This window comes from Scomber scombrus, chromosome 14 (genome assembly GCF_963691925.1).
Source record: "Scomber scombrus chromosome 14, fScoSco1.1, whole genome shotgun sequence".
Lineage (NCBI taxonomy): Eukaryota > Metazoa > Chordata > Actinopteri > Scombriformes > Scombridae > Scomber > Scomber scombrus.
The window spans coordinates 23,968,972-23,981,015 of NC_084983.1; positions in this window are offsets into that span (position 1 = coordinate 23,968,972).

Consider the following 12,044-nt stretch of genomic DNA (forward strand, 5'->3'; position numbering starts at 1 on the left):
AGACTGACGGACCACAAAAGCCTAACTGGATCGATGCTCTTCAAAACACTGATATTTTTCCATATATTCAACAGCTGAAATGTGATATGCCTGATAGTTTGATTCAAGATACTTCACATCAAGTGAAATCTCCTAAGCATTGTTTCATGCACTGCACTGCCACTGAGCAGCAAATGGAATTTGAGATCTGTGAGCATGACACCACATTACATCCTTCAGAGGGAAAGGAGATGGAACGAAATGAAATGAGATTCAGCTGGCACCTTCACACAAACTACCGCCACTAGTATTTCTGTGGCTCTGTCACAGAGGGACAGACAGAAAGATTCTGAGTATGTTTTCCATCTGCGTGACACTCAGTGTTCCTGGGTTATTGGCTGGCTTGTGCCATTGTGTTTTTTTCTTGAGCAGCAGATTGGCATGTCAGGCACGAGAGAGCTGGAGTTGTGCTTGTAAGCCCCTTTTATTTATTTGTCTTTTCTCTGAATCTTCTATCCCCCTCCCTCTTTACTACTTATAAATTTCACTTCTTATGGTTCTCTCCAATTTCAACTTTTCAGTCTATTTCTGATTTTCCTATTCACTTTCCATTATATATCTTACCTCTAACCTTCTTTTTTCAGTCTCATCTTTGCCCCCGCCCTCCCTCCTTCTGTCTCTCTATTTTCTTCTCTCCTGGGTTGACAGTGTGGAAAGTTGATGAATCAGACAGCATGTGACAGTCTGGCATTTGAGTGAATCTGATGTGGTTAATATGGTGCCTGTTGACAGCGCTGTGCAAATCGTGCACAGTTGAGGAGCACTAAGACACAGCAACATTTTGGCCGAGCTACCCTCTCACTCCGCTGCTCTCGCTCACTCACTCACTCATTCAGTCACTCGAGCATCTGCGTAGGGGGGAGCATGTGTTTATATGTGTGTGTATATGTGTGTTTCTTATTTGTGTGTATAGATTGTTTCTCCCAGGGGTCAAAGGTCAGCAAAATAAGCCGCCTTCCTTTTTCTCTGCCTACATGTATCATCCTTTCTCTAACAGCTATGCCTACAAGAGTTCACACCACCAGGGCAGTGAAAGCCAAGGAACTTCTCTTGGTAAATTAAAGTCAAACTCACATTCACCTCTCATATTTACTGTTTATTTTGGATATTTTAAAGAGGTGTGCTTCTCGGTCTAAACTTTCTTAACAACAGCAAACTGTGCAAAACTTTTCAGGTCAAGTAACAGTCAGTTTGCTTCTGCTTTTCCTTATTCAAGCCTCTGCACCTAAATTTGATATTTAATTTACAGTGACAATGCCCCTAAACTGAGCACCTCACTGATATTTTGACACTTTTTTTTTTGGCCTGTCAGTTTAATACACTGGAATTCCATGAAACTGTGTCTTTCCTTTTCATTTACAAATATTATACAATTTAAAAAAAAATATACCAGGGGAATAACAGTGTGAACCTTTGTTGCATCCATTCCCCATTATTTTATTGTAATTCAATATTCAAATGCAATAAATAAACTCAATAATAATAAATTAAGATAATAAAATGTATTGAATAAATCAAGGTCATTCATAGGGAGTAGGTTTATTCTTAAATAATCAATAAATGCTGGGATCAAAAGTGATGCTAAATTATTTAAAGATTTATTTAAAAATATGGTTGTATTGTGATATTATCCTTCCTGTATGAATCAGATGTGTAACTTTATGCAAACACTGATAACTCATTGTGCCTGTAATGAGTTTGGTGAGTTGTTGGGATTTTTTCTTTTTCAGTTTTTGCATTTGTATGATTTTTTAACATATGTGTGCATGCATGATCATTAGTGTGCTTCCTCACATATACACACACACCAAGATATTTTAATATGTCAGTCTTTCTGTGCATGCAGTTACACTATGAGCTCAAACTGTGATTTTCTCTGTGCGTGTGTAAAAACATATGGTAAATCAGTGTGTAGGAGTTGAGTGCCAGTGTGTCTGTGGGAGGAGGGAGAGAGTATAGGTGGTGATGGAGAGGAAAGAGGATTCAGGTTGTGCACCAATAGGTGGCACTCTACCCTTTTGTGATTGGCTACTGTGACCCAGACTAAGACAAGTCTGCGTTAGTATCCCAACAGAACAGGAAGTTGGATGATAAAAAAACTTCCTATTTAGTCCTGTGGGTATTTCTGCCTGCTGGTTGCTCTTAATATAAAGTACTGGAAGCAGAATGAGAGGAGAGAGAGAGAGTGACTACTGTAGGTGGATATATGGAGAGTTAACACTTCTGGGGTTAAATGCATGCCTTTGTGCAGTTTAGGGTTTAAAAAAAATTAAAACAATAAATATAGATTTAAAAAAAAATAAATAAATAAATAAAAATAAAAAAAATATATATATATATTATGTACAAGCTGTAGTTTACTGAAGTACCACCCATTGACAGAGCAGAACATACAGAAACTGAATTACATTACATTATATTGTGTGAGTCACTGACCAAAATGATTTGCTATTCTTTTATAACATCTCATATCACATCATTACTATGATCAATGGGAGTGGTAAAGCAGTCATATTTAGTGTACAGCAGCATCCATGTGTGAAATGAGAAGTATTGGCTTCATACTGTGTGGTTAAAAGTAACACATGAGACTGGTTACATTAAACCATTGTAATTTTCTAGTGAGGACAGGCTGTAATATTATCCAGAGATACAATTTTGGGCATCTGTTAGGATGAAAAAGTGTCTCACATGTTATGTGATAAAAATATCACAATAGTAATAAGAAAAATTGCCTGCTAAGAAGGGTACAGAGACTGAATCTTCACAATCTTATCAAAATGATAGCATTTTCAAAATCCCCAAATGAGCAGAACCGCAAAGGCTACTTTAAGAGTGTATCTCTCACTACACAATGGTCATTTTATACAAACTGGAAGAGAGAAATAATCTGACTTTATTGAACATAGTAATATACAATCATGTGGGAAAAAGTGAGGAGGAGTTCATTTATTAACAAGGGACAAAATACTTGAATATTCAAATTATTCTGTTTTTTTCTGTTGCAGTAAAAACATCATCCTCATGACAATAAAAAAAACTAATGGAAAGCAATGTGTACAAGGAACAAATGTGGAGGAACTGCTAAATACAAAAGCTGTTGTTTTGTCATTTAAACCAATACAAATGACTAATACAGTGCAGCTGATCATCAGGCGGGGTCTTACAGTTGTAATACAAATAGAAACCTACAGAAATACTTAATCATATTCACAAAATATACACATAAAATAACAATGTAAAGCATTCATTGTCTTCTAAATTGTCTCCCACAATTTTCTAGGCAAATGAAAAAAATGACAAAAAAAAAAGAAAGATTAACACTGACTGAATGAAAGAATCAGTAAAGCCCATGCCTATGGAATGAAACAGAATGACTAAAGCGCAGTTTATGTCTGCAGTCGCCATAGCAATAGAATTCTATATTCTATGGAGTTCACAACCTTCTACATTCAGCAACCCTAACAAGCACATAAAGGGTTGGAGGTCATGCAAGTGCAGTTTTCCCAGTGGTGCAATGGAGCTGAGCAACTAGGCTGGGGTCAGAGGGCAGATCAATCAGGTCACTGCTAAAAGCAAACAAGCTCAGTCATATTAAAAAAAAGAAAGAAAAAAAGAAGCACACTCACTCACGGGTACACATACATATTGTATACAACCCCCTCACTGCAGATTATTTCTGTTTGACTATTCGATTTAAGTTTTTTTTTCTACATATACAAACTCAGTCACTGTTGGAGGTGGGAGGTTGTCAGTGTTCTCAGGATCCACTGGGATTGAGCCAGCACTTCTGTAGCAGTCTGAGTTCACTGGCAGTCAGGCTCTCCCACAATAGAGCCTGACATACAGGACAATAAGGGCTGAAAGGCCCTGTCTCTTCAGCCTCTGCCTCAAAGACAGAGGGAAGGAGGGTGATGAATGAAGTAGAGAAAAAGAATGGATACAAAAACAGTCCATACTGTACAGTCTAATATCACTGTTCCTTGAGTCCTCTGGTGTACATGTGAAAGAAAAAAAAACATGCAACAACAGACTTTAAAATAAAAAAATATTTTACTTCCCATGTTTGACAATATTAGGCCAAAGTAACACATCATTTCAGTGTCAACTGACCAAAAAGTACGCTGTCATGTGTTCAAAGCTAGCACGTCAGATTTCCACGCAGGAGACCAGAGTTTGCGTCCTGTCACAGAGCTGTAACTATGATCTTTTCCTGGAAAGAAAGTCTAAACATAACTTTGCCTCAATCATACCACAGTTGCTAAGCATATATATTATATAAAGCAACTTTTTTTTAATCCTTGGCATTGAAGGTAGTCTGAGTTTTTTGCAGAATTGTCCAATATCCGTGCTCTTGTCTGGTGATACAGCTGCTTCCTTCAACCAGTTCATTAAAGCTTTGCAGCTTCAGAATATGGTTTTAGGCAATGGACACAATGTTGGGAGGTTCCACCAGAGTCTATATTGCATTTATTGCTGCATTGCATATTTTTATTCTTGAAAAGCTAATGTTTGAGATGCAAAGATTTAATCATGCATTATTCATTTCTTATGTCAGTGTTGGAGAACTGAGCTCTACCATGCTGGTCTGTTCACATATCAAAGTATAAAAAATACTAATAATTACACCAAATGAAGAGCTTCCCCCTGAAAGGAGATTAACACAAAATTAAAGACTATGAAAATCATCTTCCTTGGGATGCTCAATAAGGGAACAAGGGAAATGTACAGGAATTGTATAGGTTTTCTTTTTAACAGAGAACAGTTTAATTTCAAAGTAAATGCCTAATTTTCATATATGCCATAATCTAAGGAGGCACAATGTGCAGGTTTTTCATTTTGAAAGGTGCCTGTGTTAATAAGAGACACTTTTAATGAGAACATACTCACAGATGATGGATGTCATGAGGAAGCAAACACACATCAGCTTAATTTTAGACACCACATGGCTTTACCACGTTACCCTCTCTACTTAATTGGAAACGGTGCATAATCATATGCAAATCCACACAAGTGGATTGTTAATGAATATGTTTTGGCATTTTCGTATAATTGATGATTATAGGTTTAAGTTTCTATTTTTGCTCCTATTTAAATGAAAACCAGAAGCCAGAACTGTCATCTCAATTAATAATTGGCTACCAGTGTGGGAATCTTTTAACTTCAGTTAAAATGGCTACAATAAATAGAAACAATAAAGATGGAAATGGTAACAATGTTAGAATATAAAGGACTAAATCTTCTCAGGGGAAAGATGGGTTGTTGCCAGGATACATGGAGACTGTACTGTATGAGATGCAAGCACAATTACAGTATGTGCAGTAGCAGAAGAACAGCAAGTGTTCTGCTTGTTTTGATGAATATCTGACATACAGTAAGACTGTGCCCCACTTTTCATTAAATATTTCTACATTTATTGTTGATTTAAAAAGTCTTACTACTAATAATATTCTTGCAACTAAAACTAATTATTCTAGCTTAAATGTGCGACAAACTTAAACTTTGTTTTTTTGTTTTTTGTAAAATTTTTCAGTCTATTGTTCCTGTTGTTAATGTGTGTTTCTGTGATTGTTTTTTTCAAAAAATGTTAGAATCATAGATTGATCATAGCTTATCACTTTTAGCTGTATGAAGTTGTTGCTTGTTATTAAATCATGCACAAAGTTTATTACTGTCTGTAGGAAAACTGGGACAAAGACTCCCAATATGCGAATATCATGGAAAACAAATTGCAAGTGTGTGGCAAGTGTGCACGTTTTAGTGTTTTGTATTATTTTGATATTTGCATGTGCACATTTCTGTACCCGCATTTGAATGTGACAGTGAATATTCAACCAGGCCAATGTATCTGTGGAACGCACCATAAAAACCCTTTGAAGATTTTGCCTCACATCCTCTGTACTCCATCAGCGGAGGGAAATTAAGCCAATGAACCAAAAAATAGAGTGTTGGGGGGGGGGTTTAAGAAGAGCTGGGAGTGGGAGAGTCCCTGCGAGTCAGTCAGTCACACTGGATCTAGTCAGGACAACGGGTACACTCATTCCCTCAAGTGTGTTTTAAATATCAGGGAAGGGAATGTGTCATTTCAAACATACTGTACATGCAAAATTACTCTCATGTGTGGAAATGCATGCATGTTGCACTCATACAGAAATGCATACATTCAGCATTATAGTGCCTCTGGCTGCAGCATGGCTAGCCTAGCTGCTACAATTTGAATAGTCTGGTCCACTTTTGAAGGGGATACAGGAAAGATCCTGAAAAAGTGTCATAAGATGTAATTTTTTTTATAATATTGTGAGGGAAATAAAGAAATAAGAGAGACTGAGAGATGTATTACCTGTTTGACATGATTCCTGGTGAGCTCCCAGGTCAAGTTGGCAATAGAAGCTGGTATTGACTCTCAAACACTCACTTTCCAAGGGCGTACTTAAAATAAATACAATGCACTGAAGCGGCATACAAGAGCTTGAGAAGCGTCTGTCATCTATTTGTTGTTTTCACACAATATATAGACAGTGTGTGTGTGTGTTTGTTTGTTTGCAACTTCCAGGAAGACCGACTCTGGGCTTAGATGGTGTCCCTGTAAAATCAAAAAGAGAAGAGAAAAGAGGGAAAAGGAAGTTGAATTAGTCAAAAATAGCAACTGTGTGTGTGTGTGTTTGTGTGTGTGTGTGTTTCAGAAAGAAAAAGGGGCACCCTGGTATGCTGCATAGAGTAAAAAAAGGTTTTCCCTTAGAATTATATAATATGTTTTATCACATTCAAACATACACATATATGCATACAGACACCTACACATGCACACCTACTCCATTTTACATCAGTCCACATTTGCCAGCACACAAGCGCAAACACACATTGGAATGATGTAACAATTCTGCTCTGGTTCAATCTTGCTGTTAAGGTTGGCATCTATTCCAGGCTGAATTTAAATTTTTGAATGTATTCAGTCCCTCATTGCCAATGTTGTTCACAAAGACCTTGTGAAACTAGTCTGGGAACCTCTGCCAGGTAGTTCACACCTCCGCCTCCTCCACTTGATGTGTTAAAGCAGGAGACACTTTTGACAGCACTGAGAGTCATTTTCAGCCAGAGAACTCGCATGGCCACTGGCAAACAAAAGGTAGTTTTCTTTGTGTTTTTGGATGGTAGGTGGTTGAGGAGGCAGTTAAGGTTAGAGTAGGTATTGTTTGTTTATGTCCTACAAAGAGAAAACATGGAGCCACAATTCTGTTCAATTCCATTGATGTCACAAATGAATATTATTTGTAACATTTTGCTGTATGCAGATGTGTTTGATTAGATGTACTGCTGTGTGTACTGACCTCCCAGTTTAGTTTAAACATGCTTATATGGTGAAGGACGTATTTAATGTTCCAGTCAGCCAATCTTTTACCTTACTGTACATGCTATTTGTGCATTAACTAGTAGAATTTCACACCACACATTTCACATTCACATATTATGTATATGTGCTGTATGTTTTCACTGTAGGAGGCCATGAACATTTGAGATGAGTAATAGTATGGCCATATGTTACTATATCCTATATACACAGTCGCCCATAAAGTTGGAATAATTTAGTTTTCAGACACATACCTCTTTTTATTTTCTATTTATACACATCAGTAATCACCTTTGACCAGGTATAACGAGATTGATCAATACAATTTTGAGAATATGTATACAGTTTATCTTTTAAGAATACATCACATTGTCACAATCATTGCATGGAAAGAGGTAAAAAATATTTTATTCCAACTTTATTGGCGACCGTGTATATATAGCCTAACATGTCAAAACATTGTGATATAACACTATTACAAATAAGTTTGATGGATTAAAATAAACCATTTAAAACAGCTTTAATACAAATAAATGATTGTCTGTGTACATGTGACTGTTTGCAAAAAGGCAGCAAGTATAAAATTATTCAAATTCATTGAATTAGATGCTAACAAAAGTCTCAAAATCCAGCCTGTGCTAGCTAAACTATGGAGCACCCCTGGGGTCACAGGGTAGGAAAAAAATGTGATGTGTTAATCCAATGCGAACAGATTTCTAAACTGTGCCCTCAGATTCACAATCTGTGTGCACGGATTTGTAAACCATATGCTTGGATTTCTAAATCGTGCCCTCGGATTTACAATCCATGCACATGGATTGTGAATCCAAGGGTACAGTTTAGAAATCTGTTTGAACATCCATTTGCATGGATTTACACATCTATTTTTCTTTTTCTATCCTGTCACCCCAGGGGGGCTCTGTACACACGCACACACACGCACGCACACACACACAAAAATCAACTTTTTACACCTTCTTACTATTTTTTTTTAACAGTGTGAGAAGCGATAACAAAAGTAGCTTGATTTTTAAAGTTGACAGCAAAACACATTTTTATATTGGTTTAAAGATAAGGTGTCCCTATATGTGCACGCACCTAATATTAGGAGGGAAGTAATTCTATAAAAATAAGAAAATGTTGAAGTCATTCATATTTTATATAGTCTTTATTGAGTTAAATGCATGGTCTGCATGAGACCATGAGATTTAACTGATAAAGCAGCAGGCAATATAAGTATTAGTGTTATTAATAATTATTATCTTTATCCAAGAAAAGGCCTCACTTGCAACCAATGACTAATAAAATAACTCTATCGAGTGTGACTGGAGAGTAACATTCAGTGTCTTGCACTATAGGGTACACTTAGGTCATATAACTACTGACAGACTCATATTGACTCTTGCAGAGACAGAACTTGTGACCTTTTAGTGATAGGGCCATTGCTCTTTAGATAAGGCTGCCTTGCCATGTTAACTGTATTTTCTCATGTAACCAGATGGCCAATATGCATCTATACAGTCGGTAAAGAAGACTGATAGGCAAGACATTGGTACAGTCCTACAGAGACAAGATTCCTCTTTGCTCTGAATTGACTGGATGATAAATGCTGAGTAGATGAGGCAGAGGGACACCACTCTGCTTAGCCTGTTGGGCTGTCCTGCCTTATCAAAGAGGAGGCAGAGTACAGGCAGTTCACCATGGGAGAGAGAGAGGGGGGAAGGGGTGTGTGTTCTGTGTGTGTGTGTGGAGACAGGAGGGGGTAGCAGAGAGTGTGTTTGAGAGATGGAGAAAGTGACACTGAAATAAAGTGAGAAATAGAGAAATCAATTGAGTGTGAGGGATAGTAGGAGAGAGAGACAGAGAGAGAGAGAGAGAGAGAGAGAGAGAGAGAGAGAGAGAGAGAGTGAGAGTGTGTGTGTGTGTCTATCTGAATCGGAAAACGGAGAGAGAGCAACTTGCTTGTATGAAAACAATTTATCTTCTAAGGATTTGTAAATGTTCACATCTCTCTGCTTGAGTGTGCTCACAGAAGTCCATGTAAACACAGATAGCAGGGTGACAAATGCGCTCATGCAAGCACACACAAAGCAGGTGACAATGTCGGATGTAGCAATTCCCATGAGGACATCGAGAGAAAGATGATAGATAGGGGATTGCTGTTTCTATCGGTCTTCTTCGCTTCCCGTCTGAGTGGCCTGTAATTGAATGATCATTACACCAAAGTTATAGCTACGGCCTGCAGTCGAAAATAGGAATTGAGTTAGAAACAGCATTTAGTGGTTTTGATTTATGAGCAACAGTGGGGAAGTTGTTTTTCAAAGCTGGCACTCTGATGGGCAATAAAGAGGAGCAAGGCTTATCGCCTGCTGTACCCACTCTGACACACATACACCAGTAGGCCTGCCAGCCAGCAACCAGTCAGTCAACCAGCTGGGGCCCTTCATAGAAGGAAGTGTTTTCAGCAAATTTGTTTCCTTCATGTCTAGCCCTGAATGGTGCTATTCATTAAAATAGCCTCCAGTCGGTAGGCACTGCTGCCATAGCACATTTATATACTTGTTCGCCTGTAAAGCAGCGCACACACACACGTTCACACAAACAGACTCTATTCTTCTGGTGCCTGCTATAATGAAAGCAAAGCTACAAAGAGAGAACGGGGTCTGTTGCATGCACTGCTATCTGCTTTCAGTTAACTACAGCTGTATATTTATCGCTCTGGAGTGAAAAGGACTGCCCGCTTTCATTTAATGGATGTGATATTTGGATTAAGGTGGATCTTACTCGGCATCAAGGGGTCACTAGTGTGGGTGGCACTGCATAAAAATAGCAATGAAATGTAAAGCGTTAACTGTGGTAGTGTGAAGCATTGTACAAAAGATTGTAATTCAGCTGTGGTCTGTACCACTGAGCAGAAATGCTTTCATTTTCACGAAAGCAGCCTACAATGGCTCTGTTCAGACTCACAATTCAGCTCAATCTGTGTTGCTGTATTCTTAACTTTCATTGCCAATTTGTTGATCAGGTCCCAAATCGGATTTCAATACGTCTTGGTTTTCCAAGGCTAAATATACAAATTTAGAAGGTTTTTGATAATATACTACAAGCTGTTTTGTTCATCATCTTAGACTAGCGCTACTATCTAAACCACACAGATCACTGCTTTCTTATCGACACAGACCATTCAGTGGTTGCACTGATCAGAATGTAAATTAAATGTAGCTGGACAACTCTCTTCCTGTGACTTCCTATATGACAGGAAGAACGCTGGCTAGTTTTAGTATAATCTGATTTGTAAAGGTTAACATTTTATTTGTGGAAGGCCTGTTGGCAATATACTGTTTCCAGACATAAATGAAGGGCTTCTTTCACAAAGACACATAAAAAATCCAATTTAACACGTTTGCAACTTTCAGATCAAAACAGAGGAGTGAAACTTAACAATAATAAACTCAAGTTTATAGTCACAAATAACAAATGAGAGCAATGAACAATCACAATCACAATGAATGCAATGACTAATGCAATTATTGTGTTGTCAGTGTAAAACAGAACCAAAAGGGATAATGACAAATGAACAAATCTTGTGAGTGAGGAATTCAACACAATGGAATCTGGACATGCAATCCAACAAGGACATAAACAATATTAAAATGTCCTCAGTTTTGTTGTTACGCAGCCATTTTCTAAGTTCAAATAAACTCAACTGAAAATTCTATCTGCACTATCTGCAGCATGAGGTGATGGGTTTTGTTCATGTTAGACATCTTGACATTTACAGTAAGAATGATGTAACCACAATCGATCACAGTGACAACCTGTGGCTGGTCATTTACTAGTTGTAACCCCTCTGGGATTTTCCGCTATCAGCCCTGTGGCACTGTGTGTTCTCTCACTTTCCTCTTTCCTTTCATCACTCCCCCTACTCACTGCACTTGCTTAATAATACACTTAAACATTCTGTATGGGCAAACATCCCTGTGTTTTGCACATATTCATATGCACAAACATTCACAAATCAACACACACATGCATACTATATAGTTATTTCCTTGGTTAGAACTCCCGTTGAATGCCTTGCTCCTTTCTTACAAGCAGTTTGTCAGGATCTGCTTCTCACTTATGGCCCCAATCAATTAATAGAAACAGTTAAATGACTGTCACTAAGAGGGTTGGTCTATCCTGATGTCTGTTAACGCTGTCATGTCATCTGACTTGTCTCAGCTCAGGCCCTTAAGGCTTTTCTTATTTTAGATAGAGAGTAAGGCAGGGAGTGAAAGGAGCTGAACCCACGCATTAAAAACCCCTGAAGTCAGGAGTAGTGATGCGCATCAATCGTGTGCACATAAATGCACAACAAGGCATGTGTGTTTGTGTAGAGCATTATGCTCGGACACACAAACTTGCACACAGACATGTATCATAACCACCTCTTGCCTGCAACCAGTATTACCCTCAGAATTCTGTCAAAGTGATGTATGAGAGTAACATACATCTCTGATGTCATCAAAACAGTGTGATTTCATCTCCTGACAGACAAACCCAGTATCACGGAAGTTTGTGAAATAGTCATGAAGTTTAATCTATAGATTTTTGTACATGACATAAATGTTCTCTTTTTTTTGGTGACATTCAGCAAAATAATGAATTTCAGTTA